The sequence below is a fragment of the Aphelocoma coerulescens genome, chromosome 5, assembly GCF_041296385.1.
Source record: "Aphelocoma coerulescens isolate FSJ_1873_10779 chromosome 5, UR_Acoe_1.0, whole genome shotgun sequence".
In the NCBI taxonomy this organism is placed as follows: Eukaryota; Metazoa; Chordata; class Aves; order Passeriformes; family Corvidae; genus Aphelocoma; species Aphelocoma coerulescens.
In genome coordinates, this window is record NC_091019.1 from 63,661,000 (window position 1) to 63,680,397 (window position 19,398).

General features: G+C 45.5%; 1 protein-coding gene across 4 annotated transcripts in view; it reads left to right on the top strand.

The window, feature by feature from the left end:
* SLC35F4 (solute carrier family 35 member F4) overlaps positions 1–19,398 on the top strand; it is a 114,313-nt gene that overhangs the window by 37,114 nt on the left and 57,801 nt on the right. Inside the window, exon 1 of one of the 4 annotated variants that reach the window (XM_069018557.1) lies at positions 6,472–6,580. The exons of the other annotated variants lie outside the window; for them this stretch is intronic. The gene's annotated coding sequence lies outside the window, so the exon portion shown is untranslated. Of the gene's footprint in view, positions 1–6,471; positions 6,581–19,398 lie in introns of those variants that run through there. 4 annotated transcript variants of the gene reach the window in all.

Below are 19,398 nucleotides of genomic sequence, written 5' to 3' on the forward strand. Positions count from 1 at the left end.
AAACTTGCAATTTTAAACACTGTGAGCTGTGCAGGGAGTCGAGATTGGGTGACTGGAGGCAAAACCAGGATTGCTGTGGAAGGAAGAGCAGGGACAAGTAGTGGGGCTTGGAGAGACCTTTCCCAGTAATAGACACAGTGCAAAATGCACCTCTAACTGTGCAAGTCAGGGGGGTCTCAAAAGCACCTTGGAGCAGAATCTCAGCTTTCTAGAAGAATGGAAGTTAGAAAGTTTTAATAAGAGTGCTGGGAGCAGTGTGGGGAGCAGGATTTACCTTCCTGCCCTTAGGAGGGTCATTAAGTGAGGGTGCAAGGTGTGATTCATCCTGGAGCTGGTCACCATAAATCCTTTGGAAACAGCAGAGCTGCTGGTCGGGCAGGAGGGAGGAATGTGTCTCTTTGCTGCACTCAGCCTGGGATGGTACCATCATCATCTCATCTTCTCTACAGCCAAGGTCTGATGGCAAAAAAAAAAAAAAAAATCCTTGAGTTAAAATCCTAAAGAAGCCCCTTGAGCATCTGGAGGAAGGGGCTGGGGTGCATTGAGCTCTTTGTTTATGGAAATGGTCCAGTAGCTGTTCTGTGCTCACTTTCCCCTTCCTCTTGTTCAGGTAAGATCACACTGCCCCATCTTTGCTGTACATTTTTGGCACTTGTGTGCTTGCACCCTGCCAGGCAAAGGATCGCTGTGGTTGACTAACAAGACAAAGCTGCCAGCCTCAGTGTTCAGAAAATGACCTCAGTTCTTAATCTTCTTTCCTGAAAATACCAGGTTGCTGTAGGAAATGTTACAGAGAAAATGCATCTGAGAAACTGTACCATGTTTTCAATAGATCCTGGCTTCAGATGCATGAAAAATGTAAGAATTTCTCCCCTTGCTGTATTTTAGCATGATTTCTTGGGAGGCAGTTGATACTGTGTTGGTGAGAGTCTGTTTTTTCTTAGTAACTTTTGAACCCCATTGCTCTATTTGAAGAAATTATATAGATCTTGGGGCTATTTGCATTTACAAAATATTCTAATTGGAGTAACAGTTATTAGTATTAATATCCTATAGATTCCATTACAATAGTGACTAATTTCTATGTCAATACTAACTAATTCTATTATTTAATACTGAAATTCAGAGAACTGATGCAAGAGGCCAGTGTGGAGTTGGGAAATCCTGAAGAGCCAGGCTTTGCTGGCTCTGCTGTTCTGGCTTTGCTTATTTCCATGTGAGAGAGAGCCAAGGGAACTGCAGCATGTCCAAAAGTGACTGAAAGTCAAAAGGGAAAAAGAAAAAAATCAAGGTTTTCAAGTGGATTTTTGTTTTGTGTCACCTTTTTTTTTTTTTCCAGGTGTTTTCTTCCACTTACATCCAAATGAGGCCATATCCACCTATTTCTTTGATTCTGCCAAAACTGAAAGAAAAGTAGTTTTTCATGCAATTCCACCTTGCATCTGTGACTTGCTGCATGTCCCACATGAGATTTCTGAGCAGTTGTTGATGTTGATTAAGCCACGTTTAATCAGTTTGGTTGACAACTAAACAATGAAGATTTGGCCAAATTTTCCTTTGCAATGGGCCACCCTAGGGCTATAGACAGGGGCAAATTGCAGACATGACTTTTTGTCTCACTCTTTTTGCCCTGACACCCATCAGGTGCTGGGGTGGAGGCATCTTTCCAACAGACATGCACAGACACCCAAACAGTTACCCAGGTGTAGCAGGAAGGTTGAGCAGCAGGGAACATGGATTTTCACCTTTGAAAAGGCTGTGATTCGTTGTGTTGGAGCTGCTGACCAGCTTTGGGCCCTGTGGGGGACTCAGATGGCTGTGGGGCACTGGCCCAGGTGAATGAGTGGGGGTTTTGAATAGTCATAGCTCATCCTCAGGTAGGAGAATCTTGCAAAAACTTACAAATCTTGGAAAATCTTGGAAAAATTTGCAAATGCACTGCTGCAGCCCAGCTTGTACCATATCCAGGTAATGAGAACTGATGTTACATCAACTTACAGCCTTAGCTCTGTGTCCACAATGCTTCACTTATCTGCTTCTCCTTCCTGTGATCCTTGCCTAAGAGGGACTTGTGACCGTGATGATAATTATATCTCTCTATATATGTCTTCATATTCTGCTCCTTGAAGTGTCTGAAAGCTTCCTCTTTGATGTGATTCTGCTCCCCAGAATACATTATACTTTCCCAAAACAAGTACTGTGCTTGTTATAATTACTGCAGAAGTGCTGAGCATTTTCAAGTGCTTTTCATCATCCCCAAATGTGGAAATAGATGACTTGGCGGTTTCTTTTTACTGCCAGCTGCTAAAGAGGCCAGTTCTGGATTAGGAGAACACAGTGAATCCTTTGCAGAGGAATGTCTGTGGTGGTTGCACAGCACTGGTTTTGTGTAAGGACTGTGACTGTGTAGGGCTGGAGGTTGGGGTTTATCTTCTGCCTTGTATTAGACTGGAATTTTAATCTTTGACTTGGTTTCCAAATGCAGTTTTCAAGGGCAGGGACTGGCACAGGGCCTCAAGTGTCTGGTGGAAGAAATGGTCCTTTGTGCTGTCACTAATAGAATTACAGAATCACAGGATGGTTTGGGCTGGAAGGGATCTTAAAGGCCATCCAGTCCAACCCCCTGCCATGGGCAGGGACACCTTCCACTAGCCCAGGTTGCTCCAAGCCCCATCCAGCCTGGCCTTGAAAATTCCAGGGATGAGGCACGTACAGCTTCTGTGGGCAACCTGTGCCAGGCCCTCACTGCCCTCATTGTACAAAAAATTTCTTCCTAATATCTAGTGTGAATCAACCCACTTTTGGTGTAAAACTTTACTCATTGTTTGGTAGACCAAGCAAACCCCACGGTGAGGTGGGACCTGTGTGCTTTGTGCTGTGCTAATAAAAGGCAGACTTTGTTGGACTGATGCTCTCTTAGTACTCCGAGTCTGTGTTAATGTTCCAAGAGTAACACTTGTTGTCGTCTTCACTGTGGAGGAATTCCCACATTGTTACAGCAGATATTTGCTTATTAGTAATGTTCAGACCAGTAGGAACTAGTATTAGTAATGGTCATGGAATCACTGAGGTTGGAAAATCCCTCCCAGATCAGAGTCCAATCATTCTCCCAGCACTGCCATCACTGCCCCATGTCCCCAAGTGCCACATCCACAGGGCTTTAAATCCCTCCAGGGATGGGGACTCCACCACTGACTGCCCTGGGCAGCTGTGCCACTGCCCTTTCAGTGAAGAAATTTTCCCTAATATCCAGTTTAACCCTCTCCTGATGAAATTTGAGGTCATGTCCTCTTGTCTGGTCCCTTGTTCCCTGGGAGCAGAGCCTGAACCCCCCCTGGCTGTCCCCTCCTGTCAGGGAGTTGTGCAGAGCCACAAGGTCCTCCCTGAGCCTCCTTTTCTCCAGGCTGAGCCCCTCCAGCTCCCTCAGCTGCTCCTCGAGATCTGTCCTGGAGATTTTAAACTGGAGTGGACATCACCTACAGTGACTGATGTCACCCAGACCATGCAGTTCTGCCTAGGGGGGCTCCCCTACCAAATACTGTAAACAGACCTTTTTTCTTGATTTTTTACAAAAAGCTTGGTTTTCAGATTTGTACTCAAATTAGCTAGTGACTGTCTACAGATAAATTTCAGAATCTCCAGAATGTTGCTTCTCTCCTCAATTTCTAACAAAAGCATTGAGAGCTACTTGCAAAAAAATCAATGTTTCAAATTAAATCCCCAATGAAAATTCTCTAGAGAATTCAGCTCCCCAGACAACTTATTTCAATATGTTGTCCTTAGAAGGAAAGCATACAACCTATTATTTTAGGGAATGGGACATAGGCTTCATTGAGCTGCACAAACATATTGTGAACACAATAAAGCCAGATAATTCTTTGCATGCAATTTAAAAAAATAAAATGTTACTAAGCCTTCAATAAACTAATCACTAAGGAAGACTCCTACTCTGAACTGCAGAAACTTCTCCAGCTGAATTTGGTCTTTGCAGTTGAGCCACTTTACCTGAAGACATTTGTAGTTTGCTGGAGAAACTTCTCCTGGATTAATACTACTTTTTAAAAATAACCCTGGCCCTTCGTAGCTGGAAGAGCTCAAGTGTCAGATTTAATGATGATATATCAATTTGGCTAATGAAAGCTAGTAGCTCTCCCTAAAAGCAAGCTTTGCTTGCAGTTTGCAGCTTCTTACAAAATGGGTTTATCTCCGGTGAGGAATGTTGGGGAATGAATTTGATATTGTTGGCTGCTTTGGGATTCTCCAGGGGACAGGAAATCCTGCTTCACTTGCCAGCTTCAGCTTACCTCCTGAGAATAATGGATGTTTTTACTACAGGATCAGTGATGTGGCATCAGTTGTGTCAGTCTCTTTCCCTTCTCTTGTTTCACTGCTGCTGGATAAGAAGGTGGAGGTCAATTCTGACACATTCCTGCAGGGATTACAGGTGGTGGAAGCTACCTGGTGTTGATTGATTTTGTTGTTCATTTCTGACGAGTTCAAAAGAAGTTCATTTTGTTGTTAATAAGTACTGGTTTGGCCTTTAACCCTTCCATCTTGTTCTTTAAATTGCTGTCTGTTCATTTACAGATTTCAGAGGCAAGTTCCTATAATCCTCCTTTTGAGCTCATTTTCTCAGGATACGAGGCAGTTAATGAGGGTTGCTCTCTTTTTGTGTGTGTGATGTTCATCTCATCCTCTTCTGAATTTTGAACCTCATGGACCATCCATAAGGTTAAAGAGATCCAAACTCTTGCAATCTCATTTGAATTAAAATTGAAAGATACTGTCTTTTTGCTAGTTCTGGACATGCAACAAGCAGGGTAAGGAAAGAATTTCTCATAAACTCTGGGAAAGTCTGTAGTATGAGCTTACTAGACATCAGAAGAAGAAGAGGAAGAAGCAGATGGTCCTTACCCACTGCTGAAATTCTTCAGTCTGTTTGCATCATCTTAAGTATCAAAGCTAAGTCATTGCAGGGGACAACACTGAGGAAAATAGGATTTCTAACGGAATTGTCTCCAGGTTTCCCAAATTGTTTGTTTTATTCTGTCACAGTTATTTCCCTGTCAGTCTTGTGCTTAGGCTTGTTGTGGGTTGTATGCATGTGTACTGAGGGAATATGGAAAGCAGATGGGTCATATCCCACTTTCCTCCCCCCCTCTGTAAACCCATAAAATGCATATGTAGGCCAAACATTCTTTTAGTTTTTTCTTTACCTCTTCAGCTGTGTTTCATACTTTCAAGGTTGCATGTGGTCAGCTGGATCATGTAGCTTTGCAAGAGCTGTTTGTGAGCTGGAGAACAGCTCAGCCTGGGGCTGCTGAGGGTTGGACCTCAGGAGCTTTGTATTGCAGAGCCACTGGGATGGCTGAGGGTCCAGGCAGGAGAGGCACTCAAAATAGGTCTTCTCCCAGCTGGGAAGCAAGAGGTGGAACTTCAGTCATGACTGGATAGTAGACACTATCCCTATTGTGTGAACATCACTGAACGCCTCAGAAATGGGTTTTGGTGACTCAGAGGACATGGCAGCACCGCAGTTCTCAGATGTTCCCAGCAGGTACTTTGGTTTATATACAATTTATTTTCTTTCCAGGCAGGGAGCTTGCTGTCCTGTCAGCTGCAGCAGGGAACAGCTCTGTGGTGGGAGTTCTGCTCTGGACTCCCCACACAGGGTCTGGAGGCTCCAAATGCTCCTCTTCTGCATGGAATACAAACTAGTTTCTTGAGCCTTTAGGTGTGATTGCTACCTGTGGTTCACAAAACTTGTCCCACCTGACCAAAGTAGGATTAGAGTGTGGGGAATCTAATTTGGAAGGAAAGTGCAGTGTGGGTGACCATGGTAAATCCAAAGCCCTGGAGCTTGCTGTCTGTCAGTGTTTCTGAGAAGGTGAGCACACAGATGTGATATAAAGAGTGGGTTCAGCACATGTGCTTAGATTTATCTGTATTTAAATATTGTCTGCTGTCCTGTGCTCTGCTGAGGCTGGGGCTGCCATGGTCTGAACTGCTTTGCCCGTCACTTCAGCAGTGCAGGCTCTGTTGCCTCCTTGCTGTGGGAGTGTGCTCCAATTTCATGCCCAGTGTATGAGCTGTGGCAGTTCTAAAAGAGTAATGCAGCTCCCCTGATGCTAAACATTTGTGGGTTGTACAGAGATATTGGATAAAGTGAAAACAACGTGTATTTAGAGTGGTTTGACCTTATACTACCTTCCTTCTAGGAAGTCCAGCTGCAAATGCTCAAATGCTCCCTACTGGTGCTTGCCAGCCAAGGATTTTTTGAGTGTAGCAGTGAGCAGCTACTTAGTCCTGACTCCCCAAATAAAACTAGTAGGGACCAGTAAAAAGCACCTCTGAAAATTCATGTAGACTTTACTGGAACTGTTGTAAGGTATTTGAACCTTGATAGTGTGCCCCAGCCAAACCATCTTTAGCTATTCTCATCAGAGCCCTCAGAGTGGGACCAGGCTGGAATTACCCTCACCAGCTTCACCTGGCCTTTCCACCTTCAGCTCCAGCACATCAGCCCCAAGAGGGTTTTTAAGCTCCAGTCTGAAAGTTTGAGAGGGGAAAGAAGGGACAGGTTTGTATTTTTTTTTGTTGTCTTGTTGTCTGTATTTCCTGGACTAACTTGTCTGCTGATCACTGGCTGGGTTTTGTTGGTGTCATCATCTTGAATGCTGCTTGCCTGGATCAGGAGCCCCACCTGTTAGAGCCCTCAAGAATTCATCAAGGACTGGAAGGTAAACTGTGCTAAATTGGAAAAGAATTGAGAAAGAAGAAGCCAAATAAATACCAAGACAGCAAGGAATAGATAAAAAGGACTGTGCTGCACTAGATTAAAACCAATCATATTATCAGAAAAGTGTGTGTGGAGCTCATGGACAGAATAGAGAAACTCATCAAGCAATGTGAGATCTCATGCACAGCATTTGCAAAATGTACAAGTACTGTATTATGTGAAAGTTGTAAATGTATAAGTAGAGTATCATGTAAAGGTTGTAGGATGTATAAGTAGAGTAACATGTATAAGTAGGTAAAATGCATAAGTACTGTGTTATGTAGAAGTATGAGTAAGTAAGCAAGTGTATAAGTAAGGTATGATGTCCAAGTTGTGAGATGTGTGAGTGGAGTGTATTTTAAACAATAAGAAGCTTCTGCAAAATCATATTGATTCGTAGATCAGAAGGCATGAGTTCCCACATGGATCCTAGAAACACCCTGGTTATGTGGGCTAAAAGAACACGAGACTACAAAGGTGGAGGGTGTAACTGCAGCCCTCCAGCATCTTCCTGCTCCTGGGACGTGGTTGTGCTGCTCTGAGCCAGCTCCTACAAGGTGTCTTTACTGATCACAGGCTGTTCAGCAGGGCAGAGCCTCAGCTTAATCAAATAATCTTTGTTACATCTAGTATGATTGTCTATATCTGACTATTTATAGCCTGACACCATGTGTGCCAGACACGTGTCCCAGATTGTGTCTGAGAGTGTATTTGATAGTAGATTTACAATTGCTGGAAAGAAGGGTGGTGATGGGCACGGAATTTTGATGGCTCTCCCTCTGCTGTGCTGTGGTTCAGATCCCTGTTCCTTAAGGATGCTGTGGAAATGCAGAGGTGCTGCAGCAGCAGCAACAGCTGTGTCTGGAGGCTCCATGCATTTACTTCCAGGGTGACCCTGGCTGTGTTTGTACCCTTGACTGGAAGTGAGGAATGGTCTAGTGGTCATTTCAAGAGATTTTTGGGGAGGGTTTTAGTAGAGAAAGTTTGAATGTGGCTGGTAGATAAGGCTGTATAGGATATGGGGATACCAGGTGGATGTGGATACTGCAGTCACACAGACATTACTGGCTTTTTTGCAGTTCTCTGTCACTTGCAATCATGATATCAGGGCTGTGTGTCCTCAGTTTGGCAACACAAAACCAAAGCTGTACTAAAGTAGAAGGTCCTGAATGAGATCCTGCTTTTGTGTGAAAGTCCACTCTGCAGAGTGGATTTTCCATTGGGATGGCTTTCAATGCAGAGGATTGTAAACACTGTAAAAAATCTCTGAAGTTTATTTCTGCCCTTCAGCTGTGAGGCTTGGAGTGATGCCTTGTGACCCTCCTGCCTGCAGGCTCTGGGGCTTTTTGCTTAATGCAAACCTGCCAGAAATATTGGCAGTTCATAAATTGTCATCTTTAACTGCCATCTTGATCAGGACAGCTCATCTTCACAACAGATGTGGACAACTGGTGAGACTGCGGGCAAGTGCTCATTGCATCTGAATTGAGAGAGGGAAGATCTATGGAGAAGGAATAAATGATAAACAGATAGATTAATTGTTACCCCACTGCTTTCTGTTCTCAGTCTCAGGTGGAAAACTTCAGCTCATGTATGACCACTTGAGCTTATTCAGCTTGAAATGACAGGGAAAGAGCTTTACAAGGGGAATCATAGAACCACAGAATATCCTGAGTTGGAAGGGACTCAATAATCCCACAGGGATTATTGAATCCAACTCCTGGCCCTGCACAGCCACCTCAGCAATGCCACCCTGTGCCACAGCATGTTGTCCAAACACGCCTTGGGGTTGTGACAATTCCCTGGGGAGCCTGGTCAGTGCCCAACCCTCCAGATCTCTCTTTCCTGGAGAGATGGAACTGTGGCAGAAGTGGAAGCAGTGTTTCTGCACTTGTGTAGAAAAGGGATAAATCTGTAGAAGAACAAGGCATCATCTGTTCTCTTGCTCAGAGAACAGCTTGTTTTTACAGAGATCTGTCCCTTCACATGGGAGAGCTTTGTCAACAACAAACAAACAAAAAAAAAAAGGGGAAGAAAAGTTAAAACTTCGTGCATAACCTACAATTCCCAATGGTCCCAAATAAAATGAGATGTAAGCACCTCTCTGACTTTAAATAGCACATGGGTGATCAGTCCTCAGAGTCTGGTGGTAGCATCAGAAAAACTGATTGGATTCAGGGAATTAAACAAAAAAACCAAATCTGTGCTGCTTTCATCTGCACTGGAGTGGCTGAGGAAGAAATCAATACTTGTTAGCTAAATAGGGACAATATTGTCAGTGCTGGAAGTTATTTTCCATTCTCTGTACTCTATTTAGGGCTTGAGAATGATCTCAAGTCCATCCAGCTGAGCCTTTGCAGAGAAGACAAGGGGTGACTTGGGGGTTGAGGCTGAAAATGGGTCTGAGGTTTGGTTTCAGTTCTCTGCTCCACAAGCTCCTCATGTGACCTTGGGAATATTCTTAAGCTTTCTGCAAGTGTCAGGCAACATTCCTCCTCCCTCCTTTAGATGGGGAGTGATTGTGGGCTGGCAGCTCTGTTGATGACCAAGTTCAGCTAAGTCTGTCTCCTCTGCTTCCTGGTGGGCTTGGATCTTTCTCGGTTCTGTTTGGAGGATGCTGTCTCATCCTTCAGTGACTGAAGCTGCACTATGAGCTTGCCACTGCTTATTCCCACTGGTTAAGCTGGAAAAAACCCTTTTGTGGCTCTGTCTGCTCATGGCCAAGGTGTTCCTGCTTGTCCCTCTCTGTAGCTTTTCCATATAAACTGGACTCTGCTGGCAGCCACAAAAGGTCTCTGCTGTTTCTCTGCACCAGCTGTAGTCTGTGCCACCTTAACTGGCTGAACTTTTCGGTGATTTATGATTAACAGAGACACTTCCAAGGGCTTGTGGCTTTCCTTCCCAGGTCCTGCCTGTGCTGACAGTGACCTTATCTACATTTAACTTTGCCTTCTGGATTCTTGAAGACAAGCATAGATTTAAGCAGTCCAAAAAGACAGATTAAGCCATCGTTTTAGCTAATCTTCATGCAGAGGAGACTGCCTGCTCTTCCTATCTGGGGTTTGAGAAATTCTATTATGTTGCAGCATATCTCCAAGGAAGGATTTGAGTGATGATGTTAGCAGCCTATCTTACACTAATTTTTACACTTAATAGCACATGATAAGCCTGTTGTCTGCAGAGTAGCATTTTCTTCTTGAAAAATGACTCCTGTCATTTGTTGTGCTGCAGCATGAAAAAAACATTTTGCATTTTTCTCTCTGAGGAGTTTTAACTATCCAGTGTCTGCTGCTTGGTGATTGTTTCCACTTTGAACCCAACATACACCTGAGCCAGAGCTGTTGCTAAGAGGTTTACAGGAACTTTATGGTCACAGAATTCTCCATGGACTTCTTGCAGTGCACCTGATAAAGCTGTGAGGTCTCTGATCACCTGTCAGTTTTTTTAGGACATTCCTCTGGGTCTTCAATTTGTCCCTTCTTACCAAGCTTCCTGCCAAAATAATTCCCATCAAAGACACTGGGCCCCTTAGTTGAAAGCCTCTTGAGGTCTTAGAGCTCTTAAAAGCCTTCAAACTGTGGCATTTCTGTACCTGCAGAATAATCTCATGCATTTCCCAAAAGACAGTCACAGATAATCTCCTCTGAGGCCTCATTAGAGAATGCGAAGATTTTCCTCTGTGGATTTATGTCTTGGCCCTCCATCCTGGTAGCAAGGGGGTAGGTCCCTGTTCAATGTCATTCATCTTTCTGTCCTGTCCTTCTCTTGGAGTCAATGAATCACAGAATTGTTTAGGTTGGAAAAGACTTCTAAAATAGGAGTCCAGCCGATCCCCAGCACTGCCAAGGCCACCCCTGACCCATGTCCCCAGGTGCCACATCCATGTGGCTTTTGAGCACTTCCAGGCATGGTGGCTCTGCCACTTCTCTGAGCAGCCTCTTCCAGTGCCTGACCATCCTTCTGGCCTTTTTTCTCCTTTCCAGTTTCCCTCTTTTATTCTGTATTCTTCTTCCATGCCAATTTCCACTGTTTTTCACCTGCCTTTTAGTGACTTTTTATGATATCTCTGCTTTTTCTTCCTTTTAACCTCTGGTATCTTCTCCCTTCCTCACCAAGTACTATGAGTCCTTTTGGCTGGCTTTTGCAGTCACTCCCTGGCTACATCTACAATTATTGAGGTGGGCTTTATAAAGCTGTCCTTTCCTCAAAGCCATTCCTGGGTCTGAAGTCTGCCATGTGGTACACTTAAGACTTTTAAAAATCACTGCAAGAAAGCTTAGGACCATCTGCTCTGTTTTTACAGACTGTAGGCAGACTGCTGTGTTGGCCAAAATGATGTGGTCATTAAATCACTGGGATGTTTCTCATTGTCAGGTTGAAGTTCTACCACTCCAGCTTAAAACCGAAGTCCTTTCAATTCTGCATGTGCAGGCAAGCCATCACATGCCATTAAATGGATTGATTAAATGTTCTGCTAAAGTGGGCTCAGTGAAGCAAAGGCTACCCAAACTGGATCACCTTCTCTGCTGGAACATCTTTTTCATGCCTGAGACTTCTGTTAAGAAATCAGAGAGCCTCTGGAGGAGACAAGGGTTTGGAGTGACTTAATTGTGGCCTTCCAGTACCTGAAGGCAGCTGACAAGAAAGATGGAGAGAGACTTTTTACAAGGGCCTGGAGTAATAGCACAAGGGGTAATGTTTCAAACTGACAGAGAGTAGTTTTAGATTAGATATTAGGATGAAGTTCTTCCCTTTGAGGCTGTGGCACAGGTTGCCGAGAGAAGCTGGGGCTGCCCCATCCCTGGCAGTGTTCCAGGCCAGCTTGGATAAGGTGTGGAGCAACCTGGGATAGTGGAAGGTGTCCATGCCCATGGCAGAAGGTTGGAACTGGATGATCTTTGGGGTCTCTTTCAACCCAAACCATTCTGTGATATGATACTTCAGCTCAGTTTGAGCATTCAAAACCGTCTGAATTTTTCCAAATTTGAGCCCTTTCATGAATGTTCCATTTGCCTTCCAGCATGCACATATTTAGTAGTGGCTAAACCAAAGTGGCATCAGGCACCTGGTGGAGCCTGTGCATCAAGTTTATGCTCTGCCCTTGAAAGTTTGTGATTCCTGCTGACACCAAAGAGCCCTATTTGTAGGCGAGGCAAGAACTGGGCAGCTGTTTCCACATTGGCCAGACAGCCTGGCAGCCAGAGGGATTGCTGTGCCTGGGTGTCATGAGGGCTGACAGCTTCCCCGGCAGCTCGAGCTGCTACAGAGCTCCTCTTTAATTGTTTTTACAGAAATTGCACTCTTGAATTGAAACCTCTCTTCAGGAGATGGTGGCTGCAGGCACTGCTGCTCCTGGGAATGTGTTTCGCTCTCCTGAGCCAAAGTGGCCACTTACACCAGTGTCCTGGAGCACTCCATTAACCTGGTGATTGAAAACCTGGCCAGAAAAATGTTTTGTAGTCACAGCCCAAGCCTGCACTTCTTTTAGCCTTGTCTTGAAGCTTTGGCTGGTATCTTAACACTCCAACAGAACCAGTTTCTAGGAAGTGTGTTATTGCCTTCCTCATTTTTCGCTGCTTTCAGTAAAACAGATGGATTTCAATGTCTCTGTGGTAAAGCATTTGCTCTAGATTCCTCGTTCCCACAGACACTTTCACAGGTTCTTTTTCTCAGAGGAAGTAGATGAGTAATCAGAAGACCTTAAACAACTGTCAGAGGCCCTGCAAAAGCCCCTTGGTCCTTGCCTCCTCCTCAGAGCAGTGTTCAGGGGTCTCAGAGGCACACAGCTGATGAGGCCACCCAGCTAGGGCACATATCCAGCTGTTTTCCAGCTGAATAAGCTGAGATGGGCTTTATGTGCTGCTCTTTTATTGAAGATGGGCACATTCATCTGTTGTTTAAGGGCAGATTTTCAAACAGACTTGACTGCCGTGTTGGCATCTGAGTGAAAGGTGTGTGTTTGAAGGGCTTTGGAGAAGTTTCTGCTCTGATATTTATGGCTGTATCCACACATCCAGGCAACTTGGGCTGCTTTGGTGTGATAGTTTTTCTTACTGACCAAATAGATCTTCTGGTCTTTTAGCAATTTAGGTGGAACTTGGCCCATATTTGGTTTTACTGGTGCTGTTCAGTGAAGGGTTAGAAACACCCAGGTGCTTCTTTGCTGTGGCAGCTGAGGAGTTTCTGGTGTGGGTTTTCCTGCAATTCTTGTCACAACTGGAATGGAGAAGCTGGTCAGGGAAGTCCTTGCTTTGCCAGGTAAGTCACAGCTCTGGGCATCATCAGCTGCCCACAGCTCCCAAGACTATTCCCTTGTTCCTTGCTGGAGCACTGGGAGTCACTGGAATCTCCTGTTATTTACTAATGCTCAGGGAGGTCAGCAGCTTGCCTTCTGCTTCCACAGTTTGCTTGTGCCATGTGCAGGAAATTAGATTCCAGGCTGTGTTTTCAGGTGGATTTGTCCAAGTGTGTTCTGTTTCTCCCTTTCCAGACTGAACTATTCTTTCTTTCTGAAAATTGAGTTTTGCACACTATTACAGGCTGTTTGGTTAAAAGCTGGAAGAGATGAAACATACTGGGCTGCTTGGGTAGGACCTACAGGGACTGGATCTCTCTGTTGGGCTGGTGGGTGCTCCATGAAGAACCCCATCAGGTGACATGAATTAGAGCAGACATTAAACTGCTGTTAATTACTCTGGCTTAGGTCAGGCTGAGATCAACTATGATTAGAGAATTGTGGAGCTGAGAACAGCTCTCTGATTTATGTTAAGAAGATTCTTCTGAAATCAAAATCTGAATTTATATTTTTAACGGATTTCTGAGAAAGAACCGTCTGTGTGAGGGCTCATTTCCTAACAGTTTGTATTAAATCTGTTGTTGATGTTCTGGAGCTTTAAATATGTTTACAGCCTCTATAAGTGAAAAAAAGAAAGAATAGTCTCTGGGTACTTTACAGATATGCTGAATATCAGCTACAATATGACAGCAATAAGCACATCAAACTGTGAGCTGCTGGCATCATTGATATGCTGTGTGTGCAGAGGCTTTGTACATCACTAGGCTTTGTGCCTGACAACTGCAAGGATGTTAATTATTATGCTATAATTCATCAGCTGAAGGATCTTGCAGCACTGCTATTAAGCCAAATTCCGAGGCCTTTGCTAGGTCATTAAGCAAAAAACTAAGTAAGGACTAATTTACTCTGTTATTAATCAAAGAATTAAATATATTCTGAAGTCCTGCTTTAAAAAGGAAGGAACGGCTTAGGTGAAAAGTGAAGAAATTAAGTAAAAATATTTGAACAGAAAAAGAAATAGTTCTTCACAGTATAAATGATATTGGAAAACAATTCTTTCTGCAGAGTCCTGTGAGTCCAGGTCAGTTCCTGATTAGAGGAGCTACTGGGCTTACAAGAAACAATCAGAATGGGCTGGAATTTTACCCAGTGAAGTAGATCACAACTTGTGATCTCTCCCCTTTCTCCTGTCTTGTGGCTCTGCTGTGGTTTGTGACTGAGGACCCTCTTTACTGCCCCAGTATAGTCAAGGTATCAGTTGTTCAGATTTCCCCATCCTTACCTTGGGCTCAGAAAGCTTCTTGATCTTCTTGGCTTTGATTTCAAGGCCCTCAAGTTCACAGCCTACCTTGAGTGAGACCCCGATCCCCAAATAAGCTGTGCAAGGAGTGGCCTTGGCCATCTGGGTATTATTTGGTCCCAGGTATAGGAGTGACCTTGCTATCAGCCATCACTGAGTCACTTCTTCTCAAATCCCTGGATTTGTGTTATCCTAGAGTCCCTCTGCTCTCCCTGGCTCTCAGGATAGTTTTTTTCTTCCTTGGCATGCGTACTGAGCAGGGACAGGCTGCTTTTCAGGATTTTCCAGGCCAGTCTTGTGGCAGCACCTTTGGCAGGTGCCAGATCCTTCCCACTGGGAGCACTGGTCAGCTCCCAGTTTAGCTCCCCAGAGCTCACACTCAGCTCCTGAACCAAACCCAGCACTGACTTCTGCTTGGCCCATCCCTGCTGCTGGGGCTGTTTCCAGTTGCCTGGGCCATCTCTAGGTTTGAGGGCCTTTTGGAAGTGCCAGCTCAGTGACTTCCCACAGGGACAGGAGATCAAATCTGGGATCCTATCAGCTAAACAGCCTGTGGGGCTTCCAGTTTTGTTTTTTGGGGTTTTTTTTGTTGTTTTTTTTTTTTTTCTTGCTTTTGCATCGGTATCTGACAGGCTCAAATCCCAGGGTGCTGAAGAATTACAGCAAATATTTATTCTCCTTTCTGTTGTGGTAGCAGCTGGGAGGCCGTCTCTGAAATGTGTGTTGTGCTGGAGCACCGTTCCTGTGCTTGAATTTTAGACACAGCTCCTGCCCCAAGAGCATTTGATTCCAGTGGACAAGGAAGTTGCAGGGAAGTGAATATATTTAGGACAAAGTCATGAGGGCAGCGGCAGACACTTATCAAAACCCTCCCGAGCTCCCTTTGGCTGCAGCCTGTGGCTTGTGCTGTGAGCAGGCTGCCAGCTCCTTGGACTGGGCTGACAGGGATGTGTTTTGTAGGCAAACCACGTCTGCCACCACCCCACCAAACGAAGGGAAAGTTGGAGAAGGGAAAGTTGGAGAAGGCTTTTGTTGCTTTCTTATTTTTTCTTCACATTACATAAGTATGTAAGCTGCTAGGATCATTAGAACGAACTTCTCCCCATATTTCAAAACCAATCTCTTGTTTTGACATTCGCAATCTGGCTCTTCCCTGGTGTTTTCATGGTGCTCGTGTGGAAACGAGCAGCCTGCATTCCCTCCTTCTCCTTACGTGACTGGAAAAGAGAAGTTCAGGCATCTATTAAATTCCCATTGAGAGACAAGCGCTGAAGTGTGAGCTGGCTAAGATTTCGTGCATCTTTCCTAATATTTATAGTTCAGCAATTTAAAGCGTATAATCAAGTTTGTTGGGTGAGAAACACATTCCAGCCCATTCCTGTTGCCATGGGACAGCCAAGGAGGGAAGCACTGGTGGGTAAGCAGAGAAGTGCAGAGGAGATGGAGCAGGGGACTGACGGTAGCTGGCTGGTACCAGAGGCAGTTTCTCTTCTCCTGAAGTGTCTATTTCTGGCTCATGCATATTATGGCACAGATATTTCCCAGAAGATAATGTGGCTTTTATTTGAAGGCAGCTCTTTCTGCTGACTCCAGGTGGAAAGGCAGGGTATTTGGGTTATGGCCTACATGTGCGAATCACCTTCAGTGTGATAAGGGGAAAGGGGCTCAGTCCACGGAGTCACAGAATATCCTGGGCTGGAAGGGACCCACAAGAGGATCATCAAATCCAACTCCTGGCCCAGCACAGACACCCCAACAATCCCACCCTGTGCATCCCTGAGAGCATTGTCCAAACCCTCCTGGAGCTCTGGCAGCCTTGGTGCTGTGACCGTTCCCTGGGGAGCCTGTTCAGTGCCCCAGCACCCTCTGGGGGAAGAACCTTTTCCCTGGGCTTTGTGCAAGGCTGAATCCTGTGATCAGGGAATGGTTTTAAACTGTAAGAGGAAAGGTTTAGATTAGATGTTAGGGAGAAATTCCTGGCTGTGAGGGTGGTAAGGCACTGGCACAGGTTGCTCACAGAAGCTGTGGCTGCCCCACCCCTGGCAGTGTTCCAGGCCAGGCTGGATGGAGCTTGGAGCAACCTGGGACAGTGGAAGGTGTCCCTGCCCTTGGCAGCAGGGCTGGAACTGGATGGGCTTTAAAGTCCCTTCCAACAAAGCCATTCCATGATTTTATGATTGTATGATTTGGAGGTCACCTTGTCTTTTGCTCTCTGAAGAACACAGTCACTGGGTCTCAGCTAAATGGAGGTTTGGGGTTTGCTGCCAACAACTCTGACCTCCCTGTGTTAATTCACTGCTGTTTAATTACAGTGGAGCTGTTCTGCCTCAGCTTTATGAAGTTGTGTGCAGGCTGGTCGAATGCCATCATCTCTAGGGCTGGACTGTACAAAGCTGGCCCATCAAATAGGTGCTTTTTGCAAAACCCAGAGCTGTCCCAGGGCTGCTAATGATCCTTTTTATCCTTTGGCAGCACACCAAGGCTGGGACCTGCTGCCTGCCCGTGCTGAGGGCAGGGAGGTTTGTCCTGCAGGAGCTGCTGCCAGGCTCTCAGCTGTCAGAGGGTGTTGTGATGTGCTCTCCGGGTACCTCGTCTGCCACGCTGTGGCTGTTGTGTGACAGCAGAGATGCACCAGGCAGCCAGAGCCAGGGGCAGAGCCTGCACAGGGGTTCTGCTCAGCAGTGTCAGAGTTGTCACTATTTTCTCCTCAGAGTTGCAGTCAGAGAGCAGAACAAGCTTTAACCTCTGTACAGACAAGAGGCACGCTATGTCAGCCCTGAAGTTTGTCTTCAGCTGGCTTCAGATTTGTCAGGGAAAAACATTTGGAAGCTCATCGTGGGGTGCCAAATAGGTTAGTATTTTGTCCATCATGAACAGATAGGCTGCAAGAAGCTGGGGGATACACAGGGAGGAGTGTAGGACTGTGGAGCAGAAAGGTCATGTTCTGCCAATGTGAGCAGCACAGGGGGGAAAAAAATTGTAGTAGAGAACATGGTTAACCTTGGTCAGCAATGATGTGCCTAGAGCTGAAATCCATCACTGTTACAGCTCTGCAAGAGGGGAGAGAGAGATAGAGGGGATGTAACAACTGTATGAGTAAGAAAATCCAGTTGCAGCAGCAAGGCTCAGTGCCCTGGCATGGTGCAGGTGTATTTTTGTTCTTTCTAGCTCATTTTATTCCCACTGCCTCAGTGTGCCTGCCTTTGTAAGGGCTCTGCTGACCTCTCCCTGTGACCCACTGGCTGTCTCTGCTCTTCCTTGCCTGCTTGAGACAACTTCTCACAAAGTCCCCTCACACTATCACCTCCACTGCTCTTTGCATGAGGGAGGCATCCTCTGAGCAGCCATGTCCTTTCTGCTCATTTCTCAGATCCCTGCTTAAAAAGCTCATCTCCTGTTGAGCCTCCAAACCTCTGCAGCGGGTCTTAATACCCAAACTCTTGAGGTTGTTTCTCAGGGCTGAGCTGATGCTCTTGCTTTGTGTCTCTGTTCTTACTGTCTGTGGGAACAGAAGTGCTAAGCTGGGTGACTTACAGAGCAAGCATCTATTTTTTTAAAAAATAAGTGAGTTTTCCTGAATGTTTTCACTCTCTATTTTCACTCTATTTCATCAGAGGTCACCTGAAATGCCTGCTTTTCATCAGGCACCCTGGGGAAGCCTTGCTATGAAATATTCCTCCTTCTTTGATGCAAAACACTTCAAACCAGAAAGTGTTTCCAGTTGTTTTTTTTTGACCATGGCTATCACAGTGGGGTGCTGGCTTGTCAGGTGTGTGATACGTGATCTGTCTAAGCCAGCCTTGCTTAGGACTCTAAAGTTCATCTGGAGCAGGACAAAAGTCCTGTCCTGGGATGCTCTTGAACTGTGCTGTACATGAAAGATGTTGAAGCAAAGACCTGATCAGTTTGGTCAGTTGTAGATACAGATCCAAATGGAACTCATGGCTATAATGAAAAATAAACCCCACACCCATCCCTTCTAAAAAGGAAAAAAAAAGGACAGGAAGAGGAGATGCTTCCATAACAGACTAGAGAGTCTTCTTCTTTTCTCTTTTTCAAAGCAAAGCTGCATTTTTTGCCAGGATGCACAAGAACAAGGCCTGTATAGCACAGGGACACCCATGTGGAGCTAAGACAGATTTACTAAGCCTTGCTAAATGCAAACTCATACATCTCTCAGCTGGATCACTGCTGTATACAAGATCCTGAGCGGGCTGGCCCTTGTTTCCAGGATAATCACCCTAAAATCTTCCTTCCTTTACCCACTAGAGTGAATGTTGTGGTAGATCCCACAGCAGGGAGAGGAGTGCCCGGTGCTGTGATTGTCAGCCTGCCTCTGATGTGCTTGGCTGTGCCCCCACAGATGGAAAGGGAGAGAGAAAAGTACCAAAAGGACTGGAAATATTTCACGTTTGTTGAGCTCAGATACCTCATTTGAGTCTCTGGGACTGGTAAATAGGTGCTGAAGTCAAAGCACTCAGTGTCTGTTGGTATTTTCCTGCTGTGAGGGGCTCTGGCTGGTGCCCTTGGATTGCTGGAAGAACAGGGATTGAGGCAGTGCAGATTTTAAAAACATTGGCATCAAATCCTGCCAGGGAGGAAACTTTGTCAAATGAGGAAGAAGGGGAAGGGGAAAAGAGAGGAGGAAGCCTGGGAAACGAGCTGTGAGTCTGCAGCGTGGCTATCCTGGGACTCTCCAGCTCCGCTCTGGCCAGTCACCTCTCCCTGACCCGCCTGCTCCATCCAAACGCTTCCAGCCGGGTGATCCTCCTCTCCCTACCCCTCCTCCCTCCAAGCACTTGAAACCTTAAATCCCCCCACTGTAACACTCCTGCACGTGCCTGTCAGTTGTTGTTCACGTCAACTCGAAATATCTGCAAATAGCCAAACATGGAGCTCCTCCCTTCTGGTTCCCATCCACCCTGGCACAAGCAGCCAAAAAATGTGGGAATGGTGTGTGGAGAGGTGCTCTCATCCTCCAGTCAACACAGAAGGTAGTTAAGCACTGAAATTAATAAACAGGAG